Below are 12,326 nucleotides of genomic sequence, written 5' to 3' on the forward strand. Positions count from 1 at the left end.
GTTCCATGCTGGTCCTCTGCGGGGCTTGTGGAGTTCGGGTTGTCCTCTGCACTCGGTCCGGGTGCATCCATGGTGCTACGAAGTTTGAATTGGTTTTGGTGTATTGTTTTTTTTTGTGGCTTTTATAGTGCATTTTAACGCATTACACGTGGGAATTGCAGGCCTGTCGCTGGTTTTGGCTGATTTTGGTTTCACACTTTGGGGCATCGCAACTTTTTTGGCGTTCGTGTTTTGCTTTTTTTGTTTGTCGCATTGATTTTTACGTGGTCATTTGGAACGTTATCATGCTACTATCACATGGTGCCACCAGGTTTTGAATCGGACGTTAAGACTGTGTTATTTTCGCGATAAAATGCGATATACAAAGTTGTGTTAAGCTAAATTTGCGATGGTTAACACACGTTCTTGAGAATATGCCCCATATCCAACCACCGATAGACCATTTTCAAGGTGAGCATTCCCTTAGGTTTCCTCCTAATGTTGTTATGGTTGTATGCTACCAATGTCCGCTAAGACTGAGGGATAAGGATATGGCTCTCCTAGACCTCTTACTCACCGTAGGTATCAAAATAATTCTATGGGAATGGAAGGCACTCAATAATGTATCTTATCACATGTGGTGGGCATGGGTTACCTATCTTTGAGACACGCACAGGGACACAAGCAATCTGGCATACCCTTGAGAAATGTATGTCCACCAAATAAGGCCCTACGCTACCACACTGGTGTTATTGGCTGATGTGAGCTCTTCCCCCATCTAATCCGCTTTTCTTTTTTCTTTTTTGCTTAGTGGTCATACAGCGTTCTTCCCTCCCCGTAGTCTTCCTTTGCCCGTCACCCCGTCTCTCCCCCAATAAATGAGACATAGCTGACTACTTAATCCCTCTTAGCTATTCACTGTTATGATCCTATTTCGTTGTATTGGGGTTTTACCCATCTTGCGAAGCAATGTCCGTTGTGTATCCATTGTGTATTGTATTTTCTTCTGCTTAAGGCCTCTGCTATTTTCTATCCATGGTTTATTTTACACAATAGGGTCGCTGTTTCAACCGCTTCCGAAGTGTCTAATCATGAAATGTTGGCGCTAAGTCAGCTGTATTATTTGTATTTTGTAATATGTACTATCTGCAAAATCAATAACATGTTTAGAACACAAAAACATGATTGGAGCAATATTTGCATAAGTAGTTTCCTATGATTTTATTTCTCTTGTGTGCTGTTGAAATATTATATATATAAGTAAATCGGACAGAACCACGTGTATGATACAGTATTTATGGCCCAGTTTCTGAGGGACATTGGGTAACCCCATAATCGCTTACAACCACGAGAACATAATCCCCCCCAAATCTAAAAAATAGCTGTTTCAGGAGTTCTAATGTCAGAAAACAGCAACAAAATATAAAAGGCAGAACATCTGTTCAGTGGACGTAGCGCCCTTATTTATTTGCATCAATAGACTTCCACTAAGTGGGCGCTACATTAATTTAACTGGAGCTGTCTCTAATCACCTTAAACGTTGCCGTTCATGCTGCTGCTTGATTTGCAACAGGGATTCCAGAGGAAATGGAAGTGCACTTAAGCTGTCTGCTTTGCTTATTGCTTGGGTCACGTGCTGCTGGAGAAGGAGAAATGTACAGTACAGATTTTCAGCCACCTTTCTTCACATCTAATATTATGTGGTTGCGGAGCAGCAAAGCCTCTTGGCTCGTAACTCTGTCATTTTTTTAAAAACTAAGGATAGGTAGGCAAAATGCATAACTGTTTGCAATTTAAATAAAAATAAGGTTCTGTTCAGGCCAATGGGACGACTGTTCTTGTCCTCTCCTGTGTTCACAACACCCAGGGCACTGAAAATACCAATGGTCTCCCAAAACTACCTACTCAGTCTGCCTGCCCACTTATACTGTCATCCTAGCCATACATTGACAACCCCCTTCCAATTGTTTGCATTTGTACCACCCCCTCTATAATGCGGTCTACCAGCCACTGAGATCAAACCGGCACTCCCTCACACAAGACACATGCACTCAGTGGATCGAATATGGGCTCCGCCCCAAGTAATAGGACTTCCCTGTACTGGTACCCGAGCTGGGTTGTGTCCTGCTGCTTCTGGCACGTGACCTGGGTGGCACACACACCCTCCTCGGTTCCAGCGGCTCTCTCTGGCACCAATGGGTCTTCCATGAGAGTGTGCAACCTCTTAGACACCAATTCCTGTTCCAGGATGTTCCAACTAGTTATGCCCTGGCTGAGAAAATAGGAAAGGCGGCACATGTGCAGATGGTAAAAATAGGATGAACTTTGCTACTACACATAAGCAAGAATTTTCCCTTTTCACGCCAATCGCGAATGCTCAATAACAACTCACCCATTAGTAATGTAAGGGGCGGATGCAATTGTTTTTTTTAAGTAGTTGCAACAAAAAAGTCCATTTCCCTTTTCATTTAGGTAATGGGTCATTAATATTTATAAATAATTGAGTAACTTAATAGAAAAACTAAAAGGATTACCATTAATGTTATAAATGATGAATAAAGGAAAAATAACTAGAGAGCGTGGGGCATATTTATCAGCAAGTCACACAGCGAAGCGTGGCAAGCCACCTTGCTACACTGTGCTGCATGACGAAAAAAACAGGAATGCGCTGTACTTAACATTAGACGGCATGTTCCTGTTTTTCCCAGCACTGGCGTACAATGTGCTGCCTAGCGCCAACACCTGCACCCTTGCACTGTGGTGCAAGGGTGCCAGGGTTGTAAGCACAATTGTTTTTGTGCAGGAAGGTACACCTTCCTGCACAAAAACAATTCAATGGGGCATTTTCCTCTTTCTATGTGTGCTGCAGAGTGCAACACACATAGAAAGAGGACTCTGCAGCATACATAGAAAGAGGAAAAAACAAGGAGAAATAAACATATTTCTCCTCGTAATGCCTCCCTTGGTGAGAAGTAGCAGTTTGGGTGCATTCCCAGGTCTATCACTTATGGTAAATCTGGGAATGTGCCAAAATCCATGGGTGTTGTGTGGGAGCATCCACGCAAAAGTCATGGAATGCCTTCCTGGGGCAGAGTAACGCCAGCGCAGCGATTTGCGCTGCATTGTGCTATTCTGGATTTATCAAGTCACGCAAGGTGGCCTTATTGCACTTAAGTGTTGCATCACTTTGTCACCCCGTTACATGGTGCAAAGTCAACACAACCTTAGGATGAATATGCCCCTGCATGTTCAAATATTCTGAAGAGTTTGTCAGGTTTTTCAAGCATTAAGACTATTTTCATTATATATTATACACACTGATCTTGATTATGGGCTGATGTTTCTTGACTCTTATACAAACACCTATTTGTGCAATTACATTACAAGAGGTGCGGCATTCAATGTTCTAGGTATTTGCTGGTGTGATAAATTTGACACCGCAAAAGTATTCCCATGCAGGGACGGCTCCTCCGTAATGGCAGAGGGGTGTCGCCCCACTGGCTCAGAGCCAGCAAGCAGGTAAAAAATAAAACGATATTCTATATTTGTGTTATTTTTCACCTGCTGGCTGAACCAGCATGCATAGGTAGGGGGGGAGGGCTAGGGAAATGGGAGAGGAGAGGAGGAGTGGTTTGTGTACTTCTAAGTGTGCATGTGTGTTTGGCCAGCCGTCTTAGGCCAACCAAACACACATGCGTACATAGGTTTCTCCAACCCAGCTGTATTGAACAGCCGGGTTGGATAAACAGCACAAATTCCCTGTCCTGAGCGGATCATCAAACCAGCCTGCTCAGGTCAATCCCCTCGCTGCTTTCATAGCATGAGAGCTGCCCGGGATTGCGCAGGGAGTCTGTAGTGATGTCCCAGTATCTGCTGGGACCAGGAAGAAGAACACTGAGGGGCGTCGCGGAAAGCAGCCTGCAGCTTCAGGTAAGTATTTCTATTTTTTAATTATTATTAAATTCCCCCCCCCCGCGCTCCCCCTCCCCTGATAGATTTTATCAAGTAAAAACAGTTTGGTAAATACCTGGGTATTGCAGCTTTGGCACGCAAAACACAGAAACCCTTTCCAGACTAGCTCAAGCTCCCTACAGCGCTGGGACGCCCCTGGGTAGCCAACGCGCTTTACAAATCCTCATTCCATCCATTCCATTCCAACCCACAGAATATACTCCAGTTTGAAGGGCCGAACTCATCATACACAATATAAATTACACCTGATAAATACCCAATATTGGGGTCTTGGATTTTATCATGAATAATAATTATTACTAACCCATAAAGTGCTCTTGTAATCAGGGCCAATGGAGGTTAACAAGGTCCAGAACTGCAAAAGTAGCAAAATTTCGGTTCAATTTTCAATCTGCCTTTCAATTGAATGTAATACAGCATGGTGAGATGATTCAAAAGAATGACATAATGCATAGAAAATATAAATGTGTGCGTGTTTCCTTCATCGTTCAGTTCTCGATGCTCTTAGAGTGTAATTTCCTTTCTGGCATCAACAGATCTCCCCGTTAGCAGATGTGTCACAGAAGCCATGGAAATTGGTGTCTAAATTTCTGTAAACGGGGACATTGCAAGCTATAATTATTATGTTTAACTCTGATGTTTTCAGTGGCATTTGTTGCACACAGATGATTTACCAACTTGTCAGGAAATATTTGGCTCATAAAGCTACAGTAAAATGAGGCAATGTAAGGAATTGTGTTACATAAACAAAAACGGATTTGTTTGGGTGAAACAAAGAGGAATACATCGGATTGTCTAAGTAAGATAAACCAGGCTGGCAGATGTCTAGAGAATATATCACAAAATCAACAATATGATGATGATGATAATAATAATAATAAGAAGAACCTTGAAATGGATGAAGATGAATGGTGGGAGGCAGTGGGGTCCCCCGGGGAGGTGGGTATCTCCACCCGATTGCGACTGGTACAACTCAAAATCCTACATAGGACTTATATCACAGGACCACAATTGTTGCATATGGGGAGAGGAGACAGGCATGAATGTCGTAGAGGGTGTGGGCAGGTAGGCACGTTTATGCACATTCTATGGGAATACGACCATATCCAGCAGTTTTGGCAAGCAATACATTGGACGTTTAGGGCGGTCCTGAACAAAAACATACACCCATGGAGAAGAGCTGCCTTCTAACATTTGGGAGCCTACCGACCTTAACACCTCCGAGAAAACCTGGGTGACTTTAGGTCTAGCAGCAGCAAAAGGTGATATTGCACAGAGCTGGGGGTTTGATACGCCACCTACATTGTCAAATGGAAACAAAACATTGACTGGTGTATGTTTAGTGAAAAGACTGTATACACTGCACAAGGATGTCCAAAAAAGTGGTCCTCAATCTGGGGGGCCTGGAATACCTACAGAGGGGACATATGTGAGGCACCTTTGGTACGTGCAGAGGATTAGGACCTATCTTCTTAAGTCCAAGCTATGAAACTGTCTTGCTTTGTAATATTGATGTTTACCATGTGTGAATTGCAGATGTTATATGCATCGTACTTTTCTACTGCTGTGCTGCTGTCTCTCGTATTTTCAATAAAAAGATTAACAGAAAAATAATATTAGGAAGAAGAAGAAGAAGAAGAATACAATAATCTAGACGAAATAGACCCCTTTCAGAAAAGTATTATCAGACATAAACATAAATTTAGGTCCAAAAATATCTCATGTATATTTATGAGCATCCACAAACTCAAATGCGACCCCTTTCTATCTTGGAAATGGTGGTAAAGTTGCTTGAAAGCAAAATAGATCACCCCCAGATTTGCTGGAGTTATAGTGGGCGTTTTCTCTCCAGGGAAAAAAAAATTCTCCTGCAGAGAAAAAAAGAAATCAAATTTTGCAACGCTCGATTTCCCCTGACCGAAAATGTATGCTATGTGGATTTCCGCATACCCAGAACAGGCGAAAAGGGAACGCATCACATGACATTCCATTATATTCCCCATGTAACATGAGTCTGGCACAGCATTCTAAGTATAATTCTGGGAATCATTATTTATTTATTTATTGATCTTTATTTAATTTGAAAAGTTTGATAGAGCGTGAACAAGACCCAAAGGGGTATCAGAGCGCTGTACAGAGTTGTCATGAGGAAGTATACAAAACATAAAGAAGGTAAGTGAAGTTACAACTTGTGGGAAAACTTTCAAGAATAAAGAGTAGTTTGTATCAGAGGTGCCGTAGAGCGTTCCAATTAAAAACATCATATAATAGAAAGAACCAAGATGTTCAATGTTCATCAAGGAATTCTAACAAAAAAGAAACAAGCAAAAATCAGCAGTTGATGCAGTTAAAGGAGCGATCGAGGACTAGAACAAAAAGAAGGTAAAAACATATAATAAAACATCAGTGAAAATACTTAAAGATTTTGGTTATTAACAAAACACCCAAGCATAATCAACGCGTTAACGTTCGTTCAATAGTAGACCAGTAATTTAAAGGAAGTAGTCGAAGGGTTTGATCTGATCTCGGATGGTAAGGAGTACCAGATTCTCAGAGCAAGACCGGTGAACGCACTGTTGTACAATCTTTTCTTTTTGAATCTAGGAGGTTTCGAGAGAAGGGTGGACGTACTTCTGAGGTTCTGGCTGGAGCCCAATAGCTCAAGCTTATTTGCAAGGTAGTACAGGGTATTGTGGCGTGTGGCTTTATGAGTCAGACAAGCTATCTTGAGTCGGATTCTAGCTACAATAGATAAGCAATTTAGCTGCAAAAGATCGGGTGAAATTTGATCAAATTTCCTAGAGCCTCTTACAAGTCTGGCCGATGTGTTCAAGGTAGCTCTGAGTGGGGCCAAGCTAACTTTGGGTAGTCCTGCGAGGGTCACCAGCCCATGTTCAAATCTAGGGATCATCAGGGATTGACCCGCCGGCCTGAGATCTTCAGGGGGAGGAATGGTTTGATTTTCTTCAGTGTTTTGAGTTGGAAATTGGCTCCCCTAGTAGTAGTACTGATGTGTGCTTGCATGTTTAGATGTTTATCCAAGGTGACACCTACAGATTTGGCAGAGTCTACAACGTGAGGTGTCCAGTTCAGAGCAGTTAGGTGTTTAATCCAGTCATGGGTAGGAGCTGAGTGATTAGGCGGGGTGATCAGAAGAAATTCCGTTTGGGTAGTATTTAGTAGGAGATGGTTCTGAGCTAACCATTGTTGAGTTTGGGCAAGTGCAACATTTAAAGTTTTTATGTCCTCTTGTGAGGCGATCTTCAGGTACGGTTGCGTGTCCTCCGCATACATGTGGTATTGAATGTTTGCTCTGTTCAGAATGACCGCAAGAGGCTCCATAAATAGGTTGAAGAGAGGGGACGAGAGCATAGAACCTTGGGGAACTCCAATCAGGACAGGTGTACTTGAAGCGAGGGCATGATTAACTTTGATCCTTTGCGTGCGGTTGTGAAGGAAGGAGGCAAACCAGTTTAGGACCGGGCCCGAAAATCCCATCCTATGTTGAAGGAGATCAATCAGGTTTTCATGTATGATGGTATCGAAGGCAGAGGACAGGTCTAGAAGGATCAGCAGACAAGGGACATTTTGGTCAAAGACTCTTACGGCGTCATCAACAATGTGAGTTATTGTTGTTTCAGTGCTGTGCCCTGCTCTGAATCCTGACTGATGAGGATCCAGGAGTTGATATTTCTCAACATGTTAGCAGAGCTGTGAATGTACGCATTTTTCAAGCAATTTAGCTGGAATCATGCCTAAGGAGATAGGTCAGAAAGTTTGGATCTGATAGGTCCGCATTTGGCTTCTTAGGAATGGGAGTAACTTGCCCAACTTTTACGCAGTCCGGAATCTTTCCCTGTAAGAGGGATTCATGTATGAACCTGGAACAAAGACGGAAGAAAGCTTAGATTAAATATATATAGAGATTGGCGGGTGTTGCGAAGTATCTCAGTGCAGTCTGGTAGGAGAAAACTGCTTCAAGATGCGTTGTTTTTGAGAGAACTGCCCAAAGGCGAGTATATTGTCGTAGATTCTGCCACTTCCCCTGATCCTGCAGACGGTATCTTGGATAACAAAGTTGGGGTGGTCGGTAATAGCTCCAGCTCTATTTTCTTTGTTTTTTTCAGTGAAGTAAGCTGTAAAATCATCACCACTAGGGAGCAGGGATAACGGAGTAGAGCACTAGTTAGAAGATTGGTTAGATTGTTTCTTAATGATTTTGAAGAGTTTTTTGGGTCTATTTTTGGCTCCATCCAGTTGAAATCTGAAGTGTTCAGTTTTCGCCAAGCGTATGTGTTTGTTGTAAATGCTTTTCACTTTCCTCAGTTGAAAGAGATTTGTGGTGGAAGGCGAGTTTCTCATAGTCTCTTAGAGAGTCTTAGATTGCGCAATTCATTGTTTAGGGTACCATTGAACCATGGTTTCGAAAGTTTGACTGGGATCCTTTTCAGCTGTTTCGGAGCAATAGAGTCAAGAATGTTAGAAAAAGTGTTAATGTAATGCTCAGAAAGATCGTCACGGTTGGTCATATTACGGGGGGGGCTGTAGTCTATTTTTGGTGATTGAAGTTATCATGTTAATGTTGAGGTCTCTCATATTGTGAGTCATTTGTTTAACTTCAAACGGTTGTTCCTGTCGAACTAGTCCCTTGTCTAAGAAGAGGAAGGGAATTTGAAAATGATCAGACCAGTCACAGGTTAGGATTTCTCCTATTTGTATGAAGTTGTCTCTGGCAATAATGAGGTCTAGAGTGGTGACTTTATTGTGAGTAGGGCCTTTACAGTGCTGTGAGAAATTGAGGTCAGAGAGGAAAGTCTTAAAGGAATAGAGAATTGGATCATTTGTGTCATTCCAATGAAGGTTGAAGTCTCAGAGGAATATGTGGAAGATTTGATCCGAACTCGAAAACATGTCAAATTAAGTTCAGGGTCAGATGTAAACATTTGTTTTTTATGTTAGGGTCTTGTGTATCCTATACAATAATATATTAAATGAAAACAACATACAGAATGATTCTAGACTTAATATTAACTAAAAAGTATCTCTCAATATGGAAAATTGCCAACATCCACTTGGTCTACCTCAATGATCATGACTACATGTTGTCTGAAACTACCTGAAAATTCAGGGGCATATGTACAAGCCCCGACTTTTACTGACGTTGTGGTGGCGATAGGGGCTGCGCCTTATATACAAGGGAGAGTTAAGCCACTAAACGTGGCTTAACGCTGCCTTGTACATAAGGCCACCTTTCACACTATGGTTAGCGTAAAAGGGGTGGGCAGTGGGTGTTGCGATGGGCGTTTCACCATAACATCCATTGATTTTGACACTGCCTCCTATGTACAAGCGTGGCATACATAGGAGCCTCGCCAAAATGAAGACCAGGTAAATCCTGGTCTTAAGTTGGCAAAACGAGGAGATATGCATTATTTCTCCTCGTTTTTGCTTTTCCATGTGTGCTGCCTTTTGCAGCACACATGGAAAAAACAAAATGCCATGGTTTGTTTAGGTACAGGAAGGTGTCCCTTCAAGTACATAAACAAACCTTTAATAAAAATGCCAGTTTGTCACTTTTATGTGTGCTGCATGAAGTAGCACACATGAAAGTGAGAGAATGGCATTTTAGGATTATTTCTGTGCAGGAAGGGACACCTTCCTACACATAAGCAATCCTCCCCTGCACTCCGACACCCTTGCACTATGGAGCAAGAGTGCCTGCGTTGGCGCTAAGTTGCTAAACTTAGCGGTATCGCAGGGGGAAACACAAGGCCGCACCGCATCCTTGTAAATATGGTGCAGCCTTGTGTTTCATAAGTGGCGGAGCATGGCGTTAAGCCAAGGAGGCTAATGCCGCGCTCCGCCACTTCCTTGTACTTATATATGCCCCTCAGTGTTTAATGATTTTGACGTCATTCTACACCCCAAAAAGGACTGTAGAATTGAAAACTGAAAATCATTGAAAGTCCATAAATGTTTCAAAGCAGTGACCTATAATCATCTGCTAACTGCTTACATCTAAAAACAAACTTCCAGAACAGTTATGTCTTAAAACTTCCATCCTGAAGCACTGTGCACTTTAGTGACAACCAGTAGCGTAACACTTGCCCCATGCAGTATCCCAAGGTAGCCCCTTCTGGCTCTCTTCACAGGCGGGGGCCACTGTCTTGAGAGCTCCTGACTGGGTCAGGGTGGAGGGCCTTCATGTACTTTGCAGGGGGGCCCCTCAAGTTTCGTTACGTCCCTGGTAACAATATTGAATTGAACGTACAAGAAGACAGATTCACACATAAAATACCACAATGCAGTTCAGTGCTATTCTGTTGGTCTGACTCGCATGATTGTTTGCTGTGCAACCAATTTTTATCGAATTTGACTTATGTGACTGCTGGTTAACTGTTCCATTAAATCAACCATCATGATGACTCTTTGCTCTGCTGTGTTGATTACTTCTGTGGCCCAAAACAAAAGATCTATTAAGACCAGGGCCTTCAGAAGGAGGTAAAGAGCGCACTATGCCCCAGGCCTCAATCTTTCCAGGGTCCGCTCTCCTTCAACATATATGTACAATTGCCAGCAAGGCTTCCCGGCTTCATTAATACTGAGGCAGCTTGTGTGGCCACATCACTAGACAGTGGCAGACATCATATTTCCACTTTCTCTGAAGTACCTTTTTTAATACTTAAAAACAGAGGCTACTTTCACACCTGGCCAAAATAGAAGAAGCATCCAGAGGGCCGAGGATACGTTTCGGCTGCAGGCCTCGCATGCACGTGAAATTTTCAACTATTCCCCCAGCAGCCGTGGCTGCTGCCGGTAAGAGCGATGGGGCAGTGGGGGCGGCTGAGGGGGGATTTTGAGAGATGACCACAAGGGAAAATTAAATAAAGAATACATTTTCCCTCGTGATTGTCTCTTGAAATCACCCTCAGCCGGCTCCACCACTCTTACCTGTAGCGGTAGCGGCTATCCCCCAGAGTGCTGACAGTGTTTGAGTTTTATATTGACCATCAAGGGTTCCATCCGCTCTTAAATCTCGAAAATTGTCTCAAGTTGGCTTCCTCTACAGACAGTGCAGTCTAAATGCATGGGCACGCTGGGCAGTTGCGGGGGTCCCACGGGCATAGGGGCCCTATGCAGATCAAAATTTGACACTAATTTTCCATTAAACATTTTTATTCCTGTGAGTGGTTGTATAGACAGGGCCCATGGCATGTGCACTGCTTTGTCCTGCGGTCTATAATGCTGTTACGATGGCCCTGCCTACAGAAACTGTCCCGCGCAGTCTTCAGACGATTTTAAACAGAACTGAAAGGGGTTGTTCGGGTATAAGGGCTGACTTTAAAAGATTGCTGAAGGAAGTGATAATACCAGCTTTGTAGCAGGCTTTGCACATCTCCATGACACACTCTCTACAACATAACATACAATGTTCGCTGGGCAAAAATGCAACTTTCAGGGGTGATACATATGACAAAGGGCAAAAAACTGGAATACATTACTGCTTGTTCTGCGCACTGAACCGTCGGAAAATGCCTTCCGGAAAGCTTGAAAACTTGGCTTTTCCAGTTGTGAATGTAGTTTGTACCTGCCTCTGCTTCACAGCGATGCCCTTTCTCAGCCTTTATTTAGCAGCTCCTAGCACGGTTGGTGTAACCAGGCGCTTTATAAATGATTTTATTATTATTATATCTTTCTGGGGCACAACATACTACTCTAGATCAACACAGACCCCTCTATAATCCAGTGCACCAGTATGGGTCCAACAGTTTTTCCTTGGCGCTGCTTGTCATAATGGAACACTTGCAGGAGAAAAGCTGTCCATATGAAGTTCTTCATATGGACAGTACAAAAGAACAATGCAAAATAAATCTGTATAGAAAAGGACATTCAGGGCTTCTTTTCTGTTTTTCACCCATATTGAATTTAGGGACAGAAAAGTATGTGGTTTTTTTTTTGCGGGCGGGAGGGGCCTGGTGACTGATTTTAGGACTTTTGATGGTAGGAGGGTTCCGGGGTCTCCACCCAAATCAAGTCCCTCTTGCCTAAGTAAGTGGACTATCGATTTGTAAAGCTGTTTGCATTTCTCTAGGACTGGAGACATCGCTTGGACTAGGGAACCGGCAGGGCAAGTTCCCCTTGAATGAGTGTCTTCAGTGCAAGGTAAGTCTAATTTACATTTCATTAAAACTTCTTGCAATTAATTATTTAAATTTGTATTAGTTTAATTAAATGTAAAGTAATATGCCTAAGGTAATCATTAAATGGGTGTCTAGTAAATCTTGTTTGCCTTAATTGCTGTTAATGTTACCATGTTTTCTACAAAGATGAATATGTTTTGGTTTCTTCCTGTCGTTATTTTGCTGTAGGGCTCT

Source organism: Lissotriton helveticus, chromosome 9 (assembly GCF_964261635.1).
Source record: "Lissotriton helveticus chromosome 9, aLisHel1.1, whole genome shotgun sequence".
NCBI lineage: Eukaryota > Metazoa > Chordata > Amphibia > Caudata > Salamandridae > Lissotriton > Lissotriton helveticus.